Here is a 22,500-nt window from a genome sequence, read left to right as displayed (position 1 = left end):
TCCTGTGATAAAGAACCCTAACCCATCGAAAGCAACACAAACCCGGGTAAAAATCGAGGGATCTCCGGCACAAGGATCTGACGCGTTCATATCAGGTACTTTAAGATTTTGAATGTAATACACACTCAAAGCTCCCGTCAGAGGAGCTATCACTTGCCGCGTCTGTGTTCAAAATGAAAACAGACATACGAGCGTCTGGTCGCAGAGCTATGACAACGATGACGTAGCAAGCTCTCATAGGCCCTTATTGTTCTCGAGGTTGCTGCGCAACGAAATGCCTTATTACTGCCCCCACAAGGGCTGGAAGGTTGCTCAAAGTTGATAGTTGAAAAAGATTATAAGATTATTATATTGAATGTATAACATAAATATGTAAATGATTAAATGACTAACCATCGTAAATACATTTCTAGTAAATATTGTATTCATTTTACCAGTCTAGGTTAAAGTAAATTCAGAATCTGAAACTTTATGAAAAAAACTTTATGTCTAACTAAAATTATAATAATAAATAATAATGCTAACATTTTCTTTTATTATATTCAACAGACTCTTTGCCTACGGCCTCAACACCAGTGAGGACAGCCCCCATTTAGAGTATACCCTCTGTCGCCCATCAAACAGCAAACAGCACTGGTAACACCTATTCTTTCCTCTCCTCCCAGAAGACAGGAACCTCAAAATTCCTCTTCTGTGAGGTTTACCATACCCAACATTAAGAGGGTTCCTTCCAGACCCGCTAAACAACGAAAACGTGTCAAATCAGCGATTGTCCGCCAACTTTTCGAGGATTCAATCGACTATTCAACCGAGGGGGTAGTGGAGAGTAGAGGAGCAGTAAGACTGCAAAGAAGGGTTCAGCAGTTGGAAACACACCGGATGGTTGTCCAACTAATGCAATCTATAATTGCATCATTCACAACCGTTTGCGAAAAAAATGTTGTAATATTTTACGCATGTAAATATTATTAATGGATATCTGAATATATCACAGGCCGCCAGGGCTTTTATGTCCCAGGTCACCTGGTCACGGGCCACTGATGCGTATAGGGACTGCGGCCAATAGGAAATCAGTGTTCTTGCAGGTAACATGTAGGTGTAAACTACAAATTCTGTAGTTTTTCATATCTCCGGCCATGTTCAAACTTACTTCTCATGGAAGTGTGACTTTTAGGCTGCAGAGTTTGCATGGAGGCCTCGTTCTCTTTGTTCCTGAGCACAGGACATTGTCCTTTGTCCTTCCAGGGGCCTTACTGTTCAACTGGTTCGGATCCAACGCTGCGTAGATTAGTAGTATTAGTACTACTTCATATTATCGTTTTTTAATGTAAAAAGTAACTTTTCGGGCTCTATCTGGCACCCGGCGCAGCACAAAGCCCAACGCAAATGTCTTATTAGTTTAAGACCGAGGCAGTTGTCAATTTCCTGTCCTGTGCCCGCGTCGTTGAAATAGCAAATGCACCTGCGCCCATCTGTGCGCCCATGGGGCGTGCTGGTCTTACAGGGAGGTGTGTTCAGGTGCATTCTGGGCATGCTGGTCTTACAGGGAGGTGTGTTCAGGTGCATTCTGGGCGTACTGGTCTTACAGGGAGGTGTGTTCAGGTGCATTCTGGGCGTGCTGGTCTTACAGGGAGGTGTGTTCAGGTGCATTCTGGGCGTGCTGGTCTTACAGGGAGGTGTGTTCAGGTGCATTCTGGGCGTGCTGGTCTTACAGGGAGGTGTGTTCAGGTGCATTCTGGGCATGCTGGTCTTACAGGGAGGTGTGTTCAGGTGCATTCTGGGCGTATTGCTGTCTTGAGGCAGCGGGAAGTGATGGCACCATTGACCAACAAAAACCTGGTCTAAAGTCAATAACGCAGCATTTCATTGTTATTTTAACAGAGCATTAGTAAAATGCTCCTAGGCTCGTGCACAGCGCGTGCACACTATGCTTGTTACACACACAGGGACGCACAGCAGCACACACACATGCAGAAGATTACAAATACAAATATTACGGTGCAAATCCTCCATCATAACAGCAATGCTCCAAGGTCCAAACGCGCCTGGCTTTTAAAGGGAATGGGAGATGATCTCTGATTGGTTGATTGCATGTTACGCCCAAAACACACCTCTGATTAATGAAGACACTAAGTACAACCCTTTAGAACCATGCGCCCGGCGCACGGACCCTTTTTCCCGCCGTCAAACTAGCTAAATGGATTTGGACAGGCCCTAAACGCACCAGCACCAGGCGCTTCACGCCGTGACCTCAGATCATTAAAATAGGGCCCAGAGCGTCAAATGATGAGATGTGGAGTAGAAGTATAAAGTAGCATGAAAGGGAAGTAAAGTACAAGTATGTTGGCTGCAGTACCTCTTAGTGGAAGAAGTTTCATAACAAGTGTTTCCTTGTTCATTTTTACATAAAAACATGTCAATCAGCAATTTAAAAATGTTCTCAGGTTTACATATTTCAGATGCTACGCCGCTATGATAAACTATATAAAGACATTTTCTATCACTGACAGTCATCAGCTTCTTCTTCTCTCTGTGTCAGCCAATCATCACCTCAGCAAAGGTAATTATATTTCAATTCATTATCACAATTTCATCTATTTTTAATGATTAATTCTGTATTAATCAAAAGGACATTTTCTATTTTAAGAAGACTTGGTGTATTTAATAATTAGACATTTTAATTATGAGATAATCTATCAAAAATAAACCATATCAGAGAGAGTATAGGATCTACCTTTCGTCAAACTTGACAGCTCTGACCTTTGACCTCATTTGCATATTCCCACGCCCCGCCCCCTTGACCTTTGACCTAATTTGCATATTCCCACGCCCCGCCCCCTTTCCCACGCGTGCCCATGGGCCCCTCATTTGCATATGTATGGGATCGGCCCCCCCTTTGTTCTAGGTATGAATTGACTGTCTAGACATTACATCATCCAGGATAACGTTATATAATTATAGTTCATTATAATTCTGTATAATTCTTTCAATGTTCTTATTCACAAAAACAGCAACAATGACTCATTCATCTAAAGGGAGGATTCCACATAATTTGCTCAAAGTGTGTGTGTGTGTGTGTGTGTGTGTGTGTGTGTGTGTGTGTGTGTTGGAGTGTTCCTATCCATCAAATTGTATTCTTATAAACTTAAATGACGTGACTCTTAGACAGACATAGACCTAATTAGCATATGGGGGGCTCCTTTTAACCACGTGTCCCCCCTCCTTTTTTTTTACCCCTCATACTCACAAGGCATTATGTCATCTGTGTGTAGTCAAAATAAGATTCTTTCAATTATCCAATGTTCTTATGCATCTCACACTAATGGCAAAACAATGTGTACTGTTTTTAATTCCACTAAAGTGACACTTTTATGGTATGGAGTATATTGAGTCTAAATTTTTACTTGTCACGGTGATATGAGAAACTCTCTGGTATGCTAGGTATGTATAGATCACGGTCTACACCTCTTTTAAGAAACCATCTCACACTAAAGGTCAAAAACCACTTGGGTGATATTACAGACATATTGCCATGGCGATCTGATTGCATAGAAAGTTCAACCATATGGTTGACCCTAAACGTGAGAAACTCTCTCTGGTATGCATCAAATTATACGTTTCCTTATAAACTTAAACGACGTGACTCTTAGACTGTTTTTTTTCCATATGAATTCAATACAATTATTTGGAGGGAAAAATAAACCAAACGATGGGTATAAATGTGTCACCAACGGGGGAGTAGTTTCAGAAAGAGACAGACACGCAGTTCAACTCAACTCGAACAAGACCAACTCAACCATGGACAACGGTAAATATTATAATATATTTTTACACGTTTTTATGTATCCTATTAATTGTCTAAATGCAGGACTGTGCTTTTTTTTTTAATCAGAATTATTCATATTTTACTAACAGCGGTGGATTTGAGAGTAATCGATCTTCCAAGGCAATCTGGTACGTCTTTTTTTTTTTCTTCTTTTTAATTTAAAAAAAAACATACACACTCAAACATATTGAAGGTTAACCAAAATATATACTTACAGATTTTGCTGACGGGTGCTACAGGGAATCTTTAGAAAAAAGTCAGGATGCCAAAAGCGAGCCGAAACCGAGCGGCAAGCGCCGTGTGAAGACAAAACATCTCTCCACTCCACTACGTCCTGTGATAAAGAACCCTAACCCATCGAAAGCAACACAAACCCGGGTAAAAATCGAGGGATCTCCGGCACAAGGATCTGACGCGTTCATATCAGGTACTTTAAGGTTTTGAATGTAATACACACTCAAAGCTTCCGTCAGAGGAGCTATCACTTACCGCGTCTGTGTTCAAAATGAAAACAGACATACGAGCGTCTGGTCGCAGAGCTATGACAACAATGACGTAGCAAGCTCTCATAGGCCCTTATTGTTCTCGAGGTTGCTGCGCAACGAAATGCCTCATTACTGCCCCCACAAGGGCTGGAAGGTTGCTCAAAGTTGATAGTTGAAAAAGATTATAAGATTATTATATTGAATGTATAACATAAATATGTAAATGATTAAATGACTAACCATCGTAAATACATTTCTAGTAAATATTTTATTCATTTTACCAGTCTAGGTTAAAGTAAATTCAGAATCTGAAACAAAAAAACTTTATGTCTAACTAAAATTATAATAATAAATAATAATGCTAACATTTTCTTTTATTATATTCAACAGACTCTTTGCCTACGGCCTCAACACCAGTGAGGACAGCCCCCCCATTTAGAGTATACCCTCTGTCGCCCATCAAACAGCAAACAGCACTGGTAACACCTATTCTTTCCTCTCTTCCCAGAAGACAGGAACCTCAAACTTCCTCTTCTGTGAGGTTTACCACACCCAACATTAAGAGGGTTCCTTCCAGACCCACTAAACAACGAAAACGTGTCAAATCAGCGATTGTCCGCCAACTTTTCGACTATTCAACCGAGGGGGTAGTGGAGAGTAGAGGAGCAGTAAGACTGCAAAGAAGGGTTCAGCAGTTGGAAACACACCGGATGGTTGTCCAACTAATGCAATCTATAATTGCATCATTCACAACCGTTTGCAAAAATTTTTTGTAATATTTTACGCATGTAAATTAATTTTTTTTAAATTTGTTTTTTAATTTTTTTTTAATTTTTTTAAATTTTTTTTTTAAATTTTTTATTTTTATTTTAAAGATGGATAGCGATTCTGATTCTTTATCTAGTTCAGCCTTATCCCAAGTCCCTCTCGACTTACAAATAGCCGTAGAGCAATTAAGGAATTTACCAATATTCAACAATGTTGATGTACAAATTGAGTCACCTTCCGAACCACAAAATCCTTGTCAGGACATAGAAAACACATCCCAAAGATTAAATCAAAACAACAGCGACGCCTTTGAAAACATAGAAGCCATGCTACAAACTTTAAATCAGCCAGACATATCAGCTCCTAACTCATCAAACGAACCTCAAAATGAACAACGTATATCTCAGTCACAATCTCTCCAAGAGGGGGAGGGTTTGAAGATCCCTGAAGAGCAGATAGAATCAGCCTCTTATGATCGGTTTAACACTCTAGTCATGAGACGTAGACTTACACTTCCTCGAAAGGGTAATGTAGCAAATATTGCTACATTTTATCAAAACGTGATGGGTGTAATTAGGGGGTTAGCCAGTGAGGTGGAATCACAAGCTAGTCGTGATGATGCTATTCAACTGGAGGTTGTAGGTGAAAATGTACGCGATTGTGTTTCAGTCACCAACAATGCTCAAGGTTCAAACATTCTTCCTGCTTTTGAAGGATTGCTTGATCGTATAGTACAGTCAAACAATAACATAGCCGCCGACGAAGGTGTAGAATTAATCGTTCACATAGTGCGGAACCCTAGAGGTGGTGGTAAGCGTAAACTGGAGAAAACATTAGATTGTGAAATTCTCAAAAAGAAAAAACGACATCTCTATATTGTAGATGACAGAGAGGATCAGCTTTGCTTTGCCATCAGCCTTTCACACGTTTTCCAGCCGGATTTCACAGATAGTCAATGTGACAGTCTGGGGAAAGAATTACAGCATCAGGCGGGCTTAGATGATCAGACCCCAGTCACTTTTGGCGACATACACAGATTTGAGGAGATTTTAAAACGCAAAATTGTAGTGTTTTACAGAACATCTCATAATGAACCCCTCTCACATTTTGCAACAGACTTTACCGATTGCTCGAAACCTTTGTTTTTATTCCTAATGCAAAATCACTACTATGGGATTAAAAATCTCAAAGCCTTTATAGGCGCAAAGCTTGTCTGTAATTACTGTTACAAGGGTTTAAGTAAACCGTATGTGCACAGTTGTAAAAGTTACTGTCAAGTATGCATGGACCCCATTTGCCCTACGCAAGAGTTCAAACTCATGAAATGCTCAGATTGTCAGAGGATGTGCCGTTCACTCTCCTGTTTTGCTAGACACAAAGAGGTTAAACCGTGTGCTATGAACAAACAGGCTTTTAGTTTATGTGATCAAGTAAAACAATGCAAACAATGCAACCTATGTTACTACGTTAATATGACCACCGGCAAGGCAGCGCATCGATGCACCACAGCTAAATGTAGAATGTGTGGTGAAGCATTACCGACCGGTTCTGAAAATTTGGATGACAAACACCTGTGTTACATACAACCCATTGTTGGTGAGACCAAAGACATTGGTTTGGTTTTTTATGATTTTGAAACATTTGTCAATGAGAAGAACGAACACATCCCCTTTCTAGTGCATGTAAAAACTTTGAAAGGTGAAGAGAGGGTGTTTTACGGTTTAGACTGTGTTAGACGTTTTCTCCTGCATTTCAGGAAGAATCGCTACCGAAGAAATGTTTTTATAGCACATAACGCTCATGGATTTGACAGCTACCTAGTTTTAAAAGGTATACTGAAAGAGAAAACAACCCCACAGAACATGCTCATGACAGGATGTAAAATCCTCAGTTTTGAGGAACCTGATTATGAACTCAGGTTCATCGATTCTCTTTCTTTTCTACCGATGCGGCTTAGTGCCATGCCCAAGGCTTTGGGTTTTACCGATCAGACAAAACGGTATTTTCCGCACAGATTCAGCTCAGAAAAACACCTCACATACAAAGGACCCTACCCTCCGCCGTCTGATTACGGTGTAGAACGCATGACAAAGAGTGAGCAGGAGGAGTTTTACAAATGGTATGGTGAAACCAGTCAGGGTGTCTTTGACTTTAAAAAGAAAGCTTTGTATTACTGCAAAAACGACGTTGTCATTCTCCAGACAGGATGTGTTAAATTCAGGGAGCAGTTTCTCAGCGAGACAGGCGTGGACCCTTTCAGCGCTATTACCATAGCCTCAGCTTGTATGAAAGTGTTTCTAACTAATTACCTGCAACCTAAAACTCTAGCCATCCCAAGCCCCGACAATTACACAGAACAGTGTAAAAGATTCTCAAACGAATCCATCAAATGGTTAGAGTGGGTTATGCATAATGAAAAAGTCTTTATCCGACACGCTCTCAATGGCGGTGAAGCACAGTTTGGTCGTTATTTTGTAGATGGCTATGCAGAGATTGACGGTGTAAAATATGCGTGGGAGTTTCACGGGTGTTTTTATCACGGCTGCCCCGAATGTTTTAATCCTACAGAGAGGTGTCCGCTAAGGGGTTTGCCTTTTGGGGAGCTGCATGCAAAAAGTGATGAGAGAGAGAGAGAGCGTTACAGTCTGAACACAACCTTCGCGTTATTGTGATGAGAGAACACACGTGGAGTAATATGAAAAAATCCGCCAATGTAGTAAACTTTCTCCAACATTTCAACTTCCCAGAACCGCTCGTACCGCGAAACGCTCTGTATGGGGGTCGGACAAGCGCTTTAAAACTGAGACATACGACAGGGGTTGATGAGTACCCCTATGTCATGAGTACGCAAAAGTTCCCCCTAGGCCATCCTACCATCATCTACAAAGATTTTGGGGATCCTCGTAACTACTTTGGGTTAATCAGAGCCACCGTATGCCCACCACGCGGTCTATTTTTTCCTGTTTTACCGTACAAATGCTCAACCGGTAAATTAAACTTTCCGCTGTGTCGTACCTGCACTGAAACCAACAACCAAACGGCTACCTGTAGTCACGATGATGAAGACAGAGCCCTCACAGGTGTGTGGTTCACTAATGAATTTAACAAGGCCCTAGAGCTAGGGTACAGAGTGGTAAAAATCACAGAAGTGTGGCACTTTGAACAAACTAGTGACACAGTGTTTGTCAACTACATCCATAGTTTTCTCAAAGGTAAACAGGAAGCATCGGGGTACCCCCCAGATGCTATGGATCAGGAAACCCGAGAAAAATACATCAGGGATTATCATACAAATCAAGGCATTCAGTTAGACGCGGGTAAAATTCAAACAAATTCAGTCAAGAGACAAGTGGCTAAATTGTGCTTAAACAGCTTGTGGGGTAAATTTGCGCAGAGGGATAACTTACTACACACCAACATCATCTCAGAATCTGAAGAGTTTTTCTCCTACCTTTTTTCGGGTACACACAAGGTCGAATACTTTAACGTTCTAGACAACGAAAGAGCCTTAATTAGATGGAGATACACAGATCGATGCATTCGCCCACCTGGTAAACAGAACAATATATTTATTGCGGCGTTCACCACAGCACATGCGCGTCTAAAACTCTACAGCTATTTAGAACAGTTGAAAGAGAGGATCCTTTACATCGACACCGATAGTTTAATCTATGTGGTAAAGAATGGTGAGACGCCTTTAGAGCTGGGTAATTATCTAGGGGACTTGACAGATGAACTGGACGGTGATACCATTCAAGAATTTGTAGCCACTGGTCCAAAAAGCTACGCCTACCAAACAAAGAACAAAAAAAAAGTAGCGATGCGTGTCAAAGGTATCACTCAGACTCAGGAGTGCTGTGAGCTGATAAACTTTGATAGCATCAAAGATCTGGTAGAAGGTTACCTCAGTGATTCGAGGGAGAGGGTGATTGAGATCCCTCAACACAGCATTAGTCGCAATAAAAAGGACTTTGTCTTGAAAAACACATCATTCCAAAAAAAGTTTAAAGTGGTGTATGACAAGAGACGTCTCTTTGCTGACGGCACAACATTGCCTTTTGGATATTGAGTTTTGATTTTTGTGTTGTTTTGTTTTAAAATGTCACACCAGAATGTAATGGAGGAAGTTGATTTTGAACCTAGATTTATATGTCCATTCTCATGTTTGATTGTAGGACCTAGTGGTTGTGGGAAAACCTATTTTGTAAAAAATGTACTTGAAAACTGTGAACATGTCATGAATATTGTACCTGAAAATATTGTCTGGATTTATTCTACTTTTCAACCTATGTACAGCGAGTTGCAGCGTTTGAATAAAAAGATTCAATTTGTCAAAGGATTGCCGGATTCTTTTGACGATGAAAGCTTGTTCCCTCCTCATCAAAAACATTTGATTATTTTGGACGATGTTATTTTCCAAGCCTCTGACCATCCTGATGTAGTTAAAATCTTTACAGAGTATCGCCATCACAAAAACATGAGCGTTATAATGTTGACTCAAAATGTGTTTCATCAGGGTAAACACAGTCGTACCATTAGTTTGAACAGCAATTATTTGGTTCTGTTTAAAAATCCTCGAGACAAACTACAAATAAATATATTAGCCCGTCAAATCTACCCATCTCAAAAGGCATTCTTTCTAGAGAGCTTTGAAGACGCCACCAGAGACCCGCACGGGTATTTAATAGTAGATCTTACACCCATCTGCCCAGAGAGATTCAGACTGAGGAGCTGTGTACTTCCTCACCAACGACCCACCGTCTATGTACCGAAATAAACGAGCTAGATCAGCATGTCGGCACGTTTAAAAAGAAACGCTTCTTTACTTTCGGCTTTATACCACGCCACACCCAAGAAACGTAAAGATATTCTGATTCACGGCTCTCCAGATTTTATCCAAACATTGTGTGAGATTGTTTTAAACCTTTTGAAGGGAAACATCCCTTTATCGCCTTCTCAATTCAAAAAATTGAAGAGACAGAAAACAATTATCAAACGCAAACATCAGGTGTTAAAGAAACAGACAGGCGGGTTTCTTTTTGCCCCCTGCTAGCCGCCGCACTCCCATGATTGGAGAACTTATCGGAGGGCTCGTTAGAAGATAATATATGAAAAGATGTCTTTGAGGAAGACCCAGAAAATGTTTCTCGTCCCACCCCATCAGCTAAATCGTATGACTCAACCGGCTGCCACCATCAGAGAAACAGTCGAGGATGAATTGGATGTCAAAATGAGAGCCGTATTAGATGAGCAGGGATTGACCCCGGATGAAAAAATTAAAAAGTACAACGCTTTATTGCAAAGATATTTAACTTTGATGAAGCAGGGTCAGAGAGACCAGCGACGTGTAACTCTAACTCTTCAGAGGGAACAGCCGGACGAATGGCATGATGAGACTGAATTGTCGCATCAAAGCGCTCGGGTTTCATCTAAGACATTGGATGATGCTGACCATGTGATTGCTGAAGTTTTGAAAAGCTTCCCTCCACGAGAGCACAACAACACCGAATACATCTTAAAAAAAATATCCGAGAGTGATAAAGGTTGGAATGCAAAGGGGGAATTTGTTTATAATGGTCAAGTTGTGAAGGGGTCACATATGACTGATTTATTGAAATACTTATCACGACCTTATAAATCATCCCGAACCGCGCCACCAACGGGTTGGTCAAAATTTCTGAATACCCTGGCTGATTTGAACATCCCTTCTTCCGCTGTGAAAAACGTACAAGTTCGCGACCAGTACAGTTCCCTCAAGATGGCTATGGACCATGACCAAAATGTCATGTTTGAAAAAGAAACACCCCGCCCTAGTCATAGAAAGAGGAAGAAAAAAACTATTCTGTCACCGACTTGGATCGGTATTTCACCATAAATAAATGTAACGCACAACTTTGTCATTCATTTAATAAAGGTTGTTTTATTGAGCATATTTTTGCGTACAGTCTTTTTTTTTCAATCAACAATGAACTACAATTAACAATCTTAAAAAGTTTTCGTATATTCATATTATCCGCAACAGTCTTTAAACCTCTGTAGAGAGCAGTTCTTCTGTTTCGGGACAACGTTGATTTTATTTTTGAGACGGTGTTTTCTCACAAAGTCGTATACCATTTGATCATTTTTTATTACATCATCGCTGTACAAAGACAGCGTTTGTTGGTAAGATAATCCACAGGCCCGTTGACAGAGATAATAGATGCAGTGTTGCCCACAAACGGTCGACAGGGGGTGTTGCAGCTGACGGTTGTGGTAGTTGATGTTTTGAGAACGGTTTTCCAAAAACTGTAAGATGCTTGAGGGATAGTGATCATCCGTAAGAGTCAAAAAAGGTGGCTTCACCCCCCTTTTCTAGGGTTAAAGCTAACCAGTGTTCCCCAGGCATGTGAGCAGGGTGTGTGTTGACTATAAAGTAGGCGGGTGTTCTAAAGGATGGATTCAGCGAGGGTAATAGGTCACAGGCCCACACACCGCAAAATACATCTCCCAGCAAACGATTCAAAATACTCTCAATTTGAAGATTATCCATATTTTTTCAAATTAATAATAATCCACAAGCACCTGTCTTTTTGAATTAATCTCCAGAATTGAATCAAAACAGGCATAGACGATAAGTGTAGTGGTTTGTGGTAAGGCTACTCTGAATCTCATCTCCAATCTTAAATTACCGCTGGATATGGGTGACAATACATCGTTGTCATCAGCGGGTGACAGATTAAACACAAACAGAGAATAGCCGTCATTAAATTCCTGTCGGTCTATACTCAACGGTAAATCCTTTAGATGTCTCCCCGTAGCCAGGAACATGTTGTAAAACTCTCTAACAGACTGTCCGTTGTTAAACTGAGGTTGAAAGGCCTTGGCTGGAATCTGTTTACCATCCTGACAAAGAGCTAGATACTCTACATCGTTGTGCGCAAAATTGAAGGGTGACAGGTCTCTTCTTCCAGTGAAAGCTTCGTGGTGCACCATACCTAAAACTATATATTTAGGCATAGCCCCTAGAAAAAGATTCTCCTGGCTGCATATTCTCGAGTTTGCCGGTATCGAGTATGTTTTTACGTTGACGCGTGAGACAGGGTAGAGAGCATTACCTTTCATTAAGGCTGCTGCGTGACCCAATCGCACGGCTGGTGATACTGACACTTTTTTGGCAAATAGAGATGCCCCCAGTATTTTCAGACGGAACGTGGAGTCATTAGCACCCATTAGACAGAAAGCGTCGCTGGCACGAGTTAGTTTAATTCTCAGATCAACAGAGTTCAGCAAAAGTCTCTCGCAAAAAAAAATATCCCCGTGGAGAGGACCAGTCAGGTGTAGTTCCCGTGAATTAGCGGTGAAAGCGGCTCTCTTGTTTAATCCTCTATTGGGACCATTATCGATCACTCTAGAGTCTATGGCCCCGGCGGTGTCTTTGTAAAAAAGACCGGCTGAGAACTGACTAGCTAGCGTATCTCCTGAAAAGTTGAGCAGGGTTTCAATCATGACACGGTAGGGGTGTGTGGCACTTGATTGTGAGATCAATCTATCCCCCAAAATAACGTCGCATTGATCGAAGATTGTATTCAGAGGGTAATTGATAAGGCCCACCGGTGCATCGTTGGCCAAGTTTGTCCCGTCCGCGTTGGTGATTTTCACACGGAGATGCAGCAAAATATCGTTCAGATCCAGATACTTTTCACCGTCTCCGGGGATAAAAAATTCTATAGGACCCCCGTCTGTGATAGCTGACAAGGGGGAAATCTCGGTGTATGTTTTATCTTCGATGGACTGCTGTGTCATAGGTGCTGTGAATAAGTCCAATTCCGATAGGGTGCACTCTGGGGATTTATGATGTAACAGAGCCATGATTCTCTTAAATCTGAATTAAAATATGTCAGAGCTGTGGGGAGACTTCCTCTTTGTCTGCTTCCTTCTCGCGACTGTTTTCTTCTTTTTACTAGCAGAGTGTTTTTTAGAGTTTGAGAGGCGTTCCCCTGGGGGTCGTCTCCTTTGTCTACGTGCCAAGACCATAATACCCCCTGACCCCTCTTGTTTCTGGTCGCCAGTGACAAATTTTCCAACACGACTGAACACATCCGAAGCAATGCTGCTAGCGGCTGTTTTGAGATGAGGTTTAGCTATTGCAAAACCTTTCTTCACCAGAGGAGATACAAAACGAAACAATTTTGAAAATATAGAGCCTATGCCACGTCCGTACATGACAGGGGCTCCATAAAATCCTGGCAAATTTCCTCCCACCTGACTCTCGTAATAATGTACAAATCTGTGAGGATCCTCTCACAAGTCTACACGTGGCATTTTGACCGTAATGTATCTACGATTATTTGTGTCTGATATCTGTCACACCCTTTGGCGGTGAGTCACTGTCACAGGATTAGATGATACTGAATGATGTGGTAAATCAGATGATTTATATATACCCCTGTTTTCAAACTTTTGGTCTAAAATGGAGTTTCACGATAGTCTTACCAAAAGTGAACTTTAAAGGAATATTTTTGATCCGATTTAATCTCAATCTTAATGTTTTCAATGTGTTGCTTGGTTACTGGTAGATAATGACAAGGGTTAAATTGCTGTGTGATTATATCACCGTATGATCCTTTAATTTCCAAGGTTCTCAAGAGCGGGGCATAAGCATCACCGACCATCTGATAACTGACCAGGTCTGTGTATAAAAACAGGTGATAAAGACCTCCTTGCATGTCCGAGGGGTAGGGAGCCATCTTTTCCGTAAACTCGATCCATGTTCCTGGCTCAAATCCAAGCATGTAGGCTGCCGGAGGATAAAATCGTAGATGGTACTTACCTCCCGCAGAATATTCATATCTCTTTTGAATGTAACTATACTGCAATGTAATATCTGAGCCAATTTTCCTAAGAAAGCCATTCAACTCTATCTTGAGCTGATCCTGGTTATTGTAATACCCTCCTCGGAATCTCTGCTGGTGGACCTCTCTTTCAGACTCACCCTCCAAGGGTTTCTTTCGCCATTCAAAGTAGGCATTCTCATTGGGTATATTAAACCAGGTGTGAGGATATGAGATTTCACTTAAAGCTACCTGCCACCCCCTTCTAAATCGATATGTTGCGCTAAATCTACGCGGTAACTGGAACTCTTGTTATCTTTGAAGACATTTAGGCTGGCGTTAGAGGGCAGGGTAATGTAAAACCCATCGTCCTTTGCACCGTACATGATGGAATGATACTCTAGGCATAAGCACAGCGATTCTTATACATTTATTATTTCATCGGTCTTGATCCAACTGTTGAATTTCTCAGGCCAGTTTTTCCAACGTACAAAGACTTGTTTTTCACCTCTCACGGTACGTCGTTTCAGAATCTCCTCGACATGGTAGACTCTGTCTTTATCCTTTTTTACTTTTTGCAACTCTGCCTCATAAAATGAACCTTGGATGGCTTCACCGTCATAATCTTTCAGTTTGTACACAGGTGGTTCACGTGGTATGCACTCTGAAACTGTAAACACTTCGTCCGTAAAACTCTGTTCATACTTTTTATCAAACACACCTCTCAACTTTGATATCCTGACGAGATCCCCCTCCTTAAAATTTTTCTTTAATTCGGTCCTCTGTGTTGCAATAGATTTACCGTACAGGTTTTCAAACACTTGATCAACGTTCTCTATAGTTACGTCCATAGGAGCCATTTTTATGCTGCTGTGATAACTATGATTATAGCCTTTCACCAAGTCTTGTAAAACATCAAGATATCGCATGGTGTTGTTAGCTGTGAAATATCTCCACATTCGGCTTTTTAAAGTGCGATTAAATCGTTCAACCACAGAGGCTTTGAGATCGCTAGCTGTGGAAAAATGTATGATGCCGTGTTTTTTCATCAGAGCCTCAAATCGCTTGTTAAAAAATTCTTTTCCTGCGTCGGTTTGTAGTTTTAAGGGCGTCTGACTCTCCTCAAAAATTGACTCAAAGGCCTCAACCACATCGGATCCAGTTTTTCTCTTTAGAGCACGTACGTAAGCCTTTTTTGAAAACACATCTATGACCGTTAATAAATAATTATATCCGTCATTATAATCTGCTAAGGCTTGCATGTCGCATAGGTCGGCTTGAAATTGGTTTAAAGGACGCGGTACGAAAACTCTGTTTCTGGTAAAATGTATTCTGACTGGTCTGTGCAGTGTGTATGCATCCTCTCCTGATAAAAAGTCTTTGACCTTTTCACGCTCGACTGTCTCACCCGTTTCAACATGCACTCCCCTACGAAGGCGTTCTACACCCCCAAAACTACCTGGGTGTGCAGGGTTGTAATAAATATGTTTCATGATATGTGTCTCTGACATGTTGAGATTAGAATGACAGAAAAAGACTGTGCGTTGGTTATTTGAATTTTTTTTTATTAGAATTCAAACACATATACATCAGTGTTACAAAACAATATAATAGAAAAAAAACTTCTAACTAAAACAATTTGATGTTAAAGACACAAATACAGAAGTGTTAAAAACTTTTAAAACAATTTGTCATAAAAAAAAGAAGAAAAAACTATTTGTTACTACTACAAAGTGATTATATATAGAGTTTGTGCTAACAGAGAATAATCTACAGCTATTCTCAAAATCTCTATCAACTGAGATATGACGAGATGGTTAGTGATCAGAGTCCATATTTTCCTACAGAAATTCCCCATTTTCTCTATTATTTAACACCCTGACCACATGTCACACAGTTTGTTGAGGTGTTCATTTGTGGTCCTATTGTATATGTCCTCTTGAGCCAACATCTCCTCGAATGCGTTGTAGATAAAACGTGTTGATTTCAACTCGTGTAAAAGACTCTCCACTGTAAGTCTGACCTTGGCTGGGACAAGCTTTGGAGTGTAGAGCCTTTTCATCAACCAGTAAAAGTTTTCCTTGTAGAAGTCATCCTGAACCACATTCACGCATTGATGTTGTCTCTGACTGGGATGAGCAATGCGACACCCATTGCACATCTCAACTTGATACAGAGACAGAGTTTTGTTCAGCAGATGGAGCACGGCTATTTTTACACCTTTAAAGAAAGTATCGGATAGCCAACCGTCAGGATCATCATAGCTTCCCTGGTTCATCAACATTAATTGTCACATCACAGTGAGACGGAATTGATGGAGGGTCGTCGTGCTTCCAAGTGTAAGCCTCCAAAATTATATCTTCATCCTGACACACATTGCGATCTCTCGGGGGAGTCGGGGAGATGGCCGTTGGACTACCCGGAGTTGATGGAGGCTCGTCGTCCTTCCAAGTGTAAGCCTCTGAAATGATATCTTCGTACGGACAACCATTGCGATCTCTCGGGATGATGACTGTTCGTGTACTCCGGCGTGTGCAGTTTCCCTGAGGGGTGAACATGATTCTTCTCTCTGCAGCGTTTTTATTTTCACCGCTTGGTAGGTCTCTTTTTATAGGGTGTGGTTTATCCCATGTGGGCAGGTAGAAGGAGTGGTTTGTCTCTGACATATGGATGGGGGGTGGGTGTAGAGTAGTGTTTTTTTTCATCAGGGTATTATCCCAAATGTGACAGCTGTGAAACAAGGAGGTGATTGTTTCACTGATCTGATCCAACTTTTCACTCCATACTTTAGCTGGTATAACCAACAAAGTCCGGAAAACACCGCATTCGGAATTGAACAGATCCAGCACAAAATACCATTTAGCTTCTTCACTACAGACTCCATCTTTCTTTGACTCTTCTTTATTCTTCAGCTGGTAACTGACACGGAAGAACCAATGACCCTCAGATGAGGATTTTGACAACCAAATAGCCGAAAAGGATTTTTGACCAGATTGCAGCGATTTTTGGTCCCCTTCCACCACCTCCCCGACACTCCTCGGATTGATTGACTTTAACACGCCCCAATCGTTGGAAGATAATGTGGCTACACCCACCAGATCCTGCAGTGTGTCTCCTTCACTTCGCTGATACAGACACAGTTCTCCGGTCTGATACCTAAACATATATCCCCAACTACCATGCTCTCCATAAGGTCTTAAAGACCATTCCTTATGCAGATGCACATTGAGTGGCGGAGGCTTTTGGATCCTGCGCATAAACAGCATACTTTTTCTGGGACCATCTACACCGGACTCTTGTAAAATGGTTATCTTTGTTTCACTAATGCAAGACGGTGCGTCATCCCCCGACATGGTGAGTGAAAGAATCTTATTTTGACTACACACAGATGACATAATGCCTTGTGAGTATGAGGGGGAAAAAAAAGGAGGGGGGACACGTGGTTAAAAGGAGCCCCCATGTGCTAATTAGGTCTATGTCTGTCTAAGAGTCACGTCATTTAAGTTTATAAGGAAACGTATAATTTGATGCATACCAGAGAGAGTTTCTCACGTTTAGGGTCAACCATATGATTGAACTTTCTATGCAATCAGATCGCCATGGCAATATGTCTGTAATATCACCCAAGTGGTTTTTGACCTTTAGTGTGAGATGGTTTCTTAAAAGAGGTGTAGACCGTGATCTATACATACCTAGCATACCAGAGAGTTTCTCATATCACCGTGACAAGTAAAAATTTAGACTCAATATACTCCATACCATAAAAGTGTCACTTTAGTGGAATTAAAACCAGTACACATTGTTTTGCCATTAGTGTGAGATGCATAAGAACATTGGATAATTGAAAGAATCTTATTTTGACTACACACAGATGACATAATGCCTTGTGAGTATGAGGGGGAAAAAAAGGAGGGGGGACACGTGGTTAAAAGGAGCCCCCCATATGCTAATTAGGTCTATGTCTGTCTAAGAGTCACGTCATTTAAGTTTATAAGAATACAATTTGATGGATAGGAACCCTCAACACACACACACACACACACACACACACACACACACACACACTTTGAGCAAATTATGTGGAATCCTCCCTTTAGATGAATGAGTCAGTGTTGCTGTTTTTTATCATTGTGAATAAGAACATTGAAAGAATTATACAGAATTATAATGAACTATAATTATATAACGTTATCCTGGATGATGTAATGTCTAGACAGTCAATTCATACGTAGAACAAAGGGGGCCTATCCCATACATATGCAAATGAGGGGCCCCCATGGGCACTGCGTGGGGAAGGGGGGCGGGGCGTGGGAATATGCAAATGAGGTCAAAGGTCAAGGGGGCGGGGCGTGGGAATATGCAAATGAGGTCAAAGGTCAGAGCTGTCAAAGTTTGGCGAAAGGTAGATCCTATATTCTCTCTATTATCCGGCATTACCGCTACTACTGTGGCTGCTGCTGCTCCTACTACTTATAGTTCTTCCTACTTATGGGGTGACACTCACTGACTCAATGTTATATAGTTATATGTACATTTTATATGTTTCTATATTCATAAATTCAAATATGTTTTTTCATGTATGCACCAGTAGTAATACTCGGAAAGCATTGGGGGGCAGGGGGTGCGTGCGCATCTCTTTCTGGCGTTCACAGATTGGTCGGCAGTGTCGAGCTGCTTGCGCGCAGCTCTAAAAGTAAATAAATGAAGATATATATATATATGATATATATATATATATGATATATATCTATATATATATCATATATATAATATATATATATATATATACATATATATATATATATATATAAAATGTAAGTAAGTTAAAAGTAAATGAAATCAATAGTCCCCGGTTTGTTGTGCCCACTGAGGGGAAGGGAAGCCCGTGAGAACCAGAGCCATGACTGCCCGGAGTGGCCTGTCACAGTCTGGTGAAGTTTTAAAATCATGTATTCCTAAAAGGAAGTCTGGCGTGGGTTATGTTATAGCTACCGCCCCCCGTCTGTAGTGGCGTTTCGCCTCCCGAGTGCGTGATGACGTCGTCATAGAGGCCGCAACTGTGTGACGTAGTTAAAATTCGAGCTTATTTAGATCAAGGTGTTAAAAACGCAGTTGTTAGACCAATGGTTAATGGCTAAAAAGTTAGGTGTCCCCTGTGACTGTCATACGGTCATAGGGGAGGGGTATGTAGGGGGTATAAACGGCTATGTCTCAGCATGTCTGGCCACTTTTTTATCTACTGTTTTTAGCTAGCTAGCTAGATTGTCAGTTCGTTTTGTCCCTTCGATCATGTCAAACAGACCAACGGTGCATTTTTCTTTTTAACTCTTTTGGGGAAAAGCAAGAGGAAAAACGTCTTACAGCCATGTCTACACACCTATTTGGATATCAAGCTGAATCATCTGTTGAAGAAGAAGGTACGCTTGATCCCAGTACATTTGAATTGAGACCCAGTACATTTGAACTGAACAGTGCACTCCGAAATGGATCATCTAGTACTGGAGAAGCTATTACTATTACAGATAACCCATTTGCTGTGAATTGGGTGCCAAACATACCAGTTTGATACCGTCGATTTTATCATCAGAAAAGACCAAATAAGGAGCTCTTATGAGACCATAAGAAGACAGTTGATTGTCGACGATGGCGGACAACACTCTCTGCCCCTGACACGACCCCTTTATAGACCTAAAATCGTCAGAAACAAAGACTAGTAAAACGGTGGGTCTTTTTGTATGTGCTATTTAATTGCAAAATAGTTAAAAATGCTTTTTTATAATTTTGTTATTGTGTATTACTGTGACTGTAATGTGTGGATTTTTTTCTTCTCCAGAATGTATGGAGTGGAACTGTTTATCACCCGGGACGCCTCCGAGCCAACATAGCTTGTTTGCTCCGCTGACTGCAACCGGATCTCCTTCATCACTCTCGTCATCATCATCATCAACAACACATATAACCCCTGAACGCTTCATGGCTCCGCCACAAATTTCCACCCTTTTACCACCCTCTCTTTTGATCAGGTCACCGCTACCTTCCTCACACCTCTATGGACATACGCTTTTCCCCAAATCATCTGATGTCTTACAACTGCCAGATGGCCGTGTTTCTTCATACAATGTGGGGGATGATCAATCGGACGGAATGGTGTCAACATTGTTTATAGACAATGTTAAAACAGCGTCTCTACATCTGTTTAACGTGGTACTTTACAACTATTGGGAGGAGTTGTGCCAAGGTTGTCAGATCAACCATCCGAGTCAGAAACAGCACGAGTGTTTGGGCAGTATACCAAAGGGGTTCTATGCAAGACATTTTGAACAACTTATGAAAAGACTGTTGACGGATAAATTTATCCCTGTCGTACGGCGCTTTCTGGCAATGAAACAGCTCTGTGCTGATGGTGCAAGTCTTACATGATTTGCATGTATTCATAATCAGTAAAACAGATGTATCCATTTTAGCCAAAAACTCTATCTGTAATAGAGGGGGTTTCGCTGTCCACATAACTGTCATGTGTGTGTTGTAGAATAAAAAAGGTTGGTATGAATCTAATGTGCTCACTTGTGTCCTAGATGAATCATGGATATTACGACCCTGCACACCCTGAAGGGTTAGGTGGGGTGCATAAGCTTCACAATGCAGTCAAAGAATGTACGGGGTTGGCTCCACCAATACCTACGGTTAAAAAGTTTCTGTTGCGTCAGGATGCGTATACTATACACACTCTGGCGTTGAGACATTTCCCCAGGAACAGAGTGTTAGTTAACAGTATCTATAAACAATTTCAGGCCGATCTGGTCGATATGTCTGAATATTCAGAGGAAAACGATAACGTTCGGTATATATTAACCTGTACTGATGTGTTTTCTAAGTATGCATGGGCCAGACGTCTTAAAGACAAATCTGGCCCCAACGTCACAAGTGCCTTTAAAGAGATACTGTGTCAAGGGCGGGTGCCTATGAAACTTCAAACAGACGAGGGAAAAGAGTTCTATAATAAGGTTTTTCAAAGATTGATGACTCAGTATAAAATACATCATTTCTCTACATCAAACGAGACAAAGGCAAGTGTAGTGGTGCGTTTCAATCGATCTTTTAAGATGCGTATGTGGGGATATTTAACAGCTGTTAACGCACTTAGATATATTGATGTTGTGCAAGATCTGGTGAGTGCTTACAACGATTCACACCATAGGTCAATAAAAATGGCACTGTCTGCAGTGAATAAAGACAATGAGAAAACAGTCTTTAACAATCTATACAAACTGAAACAACCCGGAATGGTTGCTTTTAAATTTCAGCAGGGCGATACCGTCAGGTTGTCAAAACATAGGGGTGTATTTAGGAAAGGTTATCAGCAAAGTTTTACAGATTAATTTTTTACAGTAGCGAAATGTGTTGGAAGGACACCCCCTGTTTATATACTAAAAGACACTGACGGGAGTCATTGACTGGAACATTTTATGAGGCAGAGTTACAACCCATAACTGTAGACAAAAACAAAGTGTTTAAAATGGAGAAAATAATTGATAGCGAGAAAGTAGGTCGTACAAAAGTTAGTCCTGCTGAAATGGTTAGGGTGGCCTGATGACATTCAATTCATGGGTCGCTGAAAAAGACATAGTTGATGTGAGATAAAGCTAGCATGACAAACACTTAAACTAATCATTCTTATTCGGTAATGAAAGGTGTAGGTATAATGAATAAGGATGTTTTTTTTGTTACGCTTCCCAGCAATGCTTCAGCTTTAGTTTATCCAAACAATAAGATATGGCAGTTCAGAACAAAATTGGCAAAACCGTTAATATTCCAGCAGCCCTACGAGGTAGGCCTCATAGAGATACAATACCCCAGGATATGGAATAATTTAACCAAAGATGATGCTGAGGTTGACATTTTTGACACAAAAACTAAACATACGTATAGAATAGAACTAGCGGTCGGTTGTTATAATTCAGTGGCTAGCATTGTTAAAGAGTATAATATGAGATGCATGTCTAGTGTAGGGACAGCTGACATAACCATGAGCTCTACAACAATATTACAAATAGGGTTTACTTTACCGGTGGTGCGGGGTATCATTTAGCATTTACAGACCATGTGGCCGAGATTCTTGGCTTCATTCCAGACACTGTGTTCGAAATAAATTCCAACCCCCGTATTAAATGTGTAGCCCCCAGACCTGCAGACATCCACGTGGGTCGCTACAATATATTTATTTATAACGACATAGTGGACTACCAGTTAGTCTGTGATAGCCATGTCCCACTAATATCGCCAGTACATGCCGACTTGTTTTTTCAAGAAAAACTGCTGCTAAATGGTGTGGACATTTCATTTAATTTCATCTGGTCAAAAGATGACTTTGCAATAATGATCCCAGGAAATGTTCAATTCACTGTGAAAATATTGTCTGCCAGTCTGTTTGTAAACAAGATATCAGTGGCTCCGACTGTGAGACTAGCCCATAGTAGAGCACTACAACACACTAATGCCAAATATTCTATTGACAGAGTAGCCATAAAAACATTCTCCATACCGACAGGTACGAGAGTGTTTAACCAAGAAGAATTCATTCTTAGGGCAGAGTACCTAAATTCGTGGTTAT

The 22,500-nt window shown here is 41.0% G+C and overlaps 2 long non-coding RNA genes across 4 annotated transcripts in view; both read left to right on the top strand.

Moving 5' to 3' along the window:
* Positions 1–931, top strand: part of LOC144514229 (uncharacterized) — a 1,425-nt gene extending 494 nt beyond the window's left edge. For both annotated transcript variants that reach the window (XR_013501282.1, XR_013501283.1), the window contains exons 3-5: positions 1–95; positions 550–575; positions 666–931. The exon at positions 1–95 is cut by the window's left edge and continues 115 nt beyond it. This is a non-coding gene — a long non-coding RNA (uncharacterized LOC144514229). The remainder of the gene's footprint in view (positions 96–549; positions 576–665) is intronic.
* Positions 932–3,659: 2,728 nt separating this feature from the next.
* LOC144514230 (uncharacterized) lies at positions 3,660–4,948 on the top strand. Of its 2 annotated transcripts, none has more exons than XR_013501284.1 (4): positions 3,660–3,808; positions 3,916–3,954; positions 4,044–4,253; positions 4,702–4,948. It is a non-coding gene; the product is annotated as an uncharacterized LOC144514230 (long non-coding RNA). The 2 variants fall into 2 exon arrangements; XR_013501285.1 differs by having other exon boundaries at positions 3,893–3,954.
* Positions 4,949–22,500: the final 17,552 nt, after the last annotated feature.

The sequence above is a fragment of the Sander vitreus genome, unplaced genomic scaffold, assembly GCF_031162955.1.
Source record: "Sander vitreus isolate 19-12246 unplaced genomic scaffold, sanVit1 ctg503_0, whole genome shotgun sequence".
NCBI lineage: Eukaryota > Metazoa > Chordata > Actinopteri > Perciformes > Percidae > Sander > Sander vitreus.
Note: the sequence above shows the minus strand (reverse complement) of the source record. Positions and strands in the feature narration are given on the sequence as shown.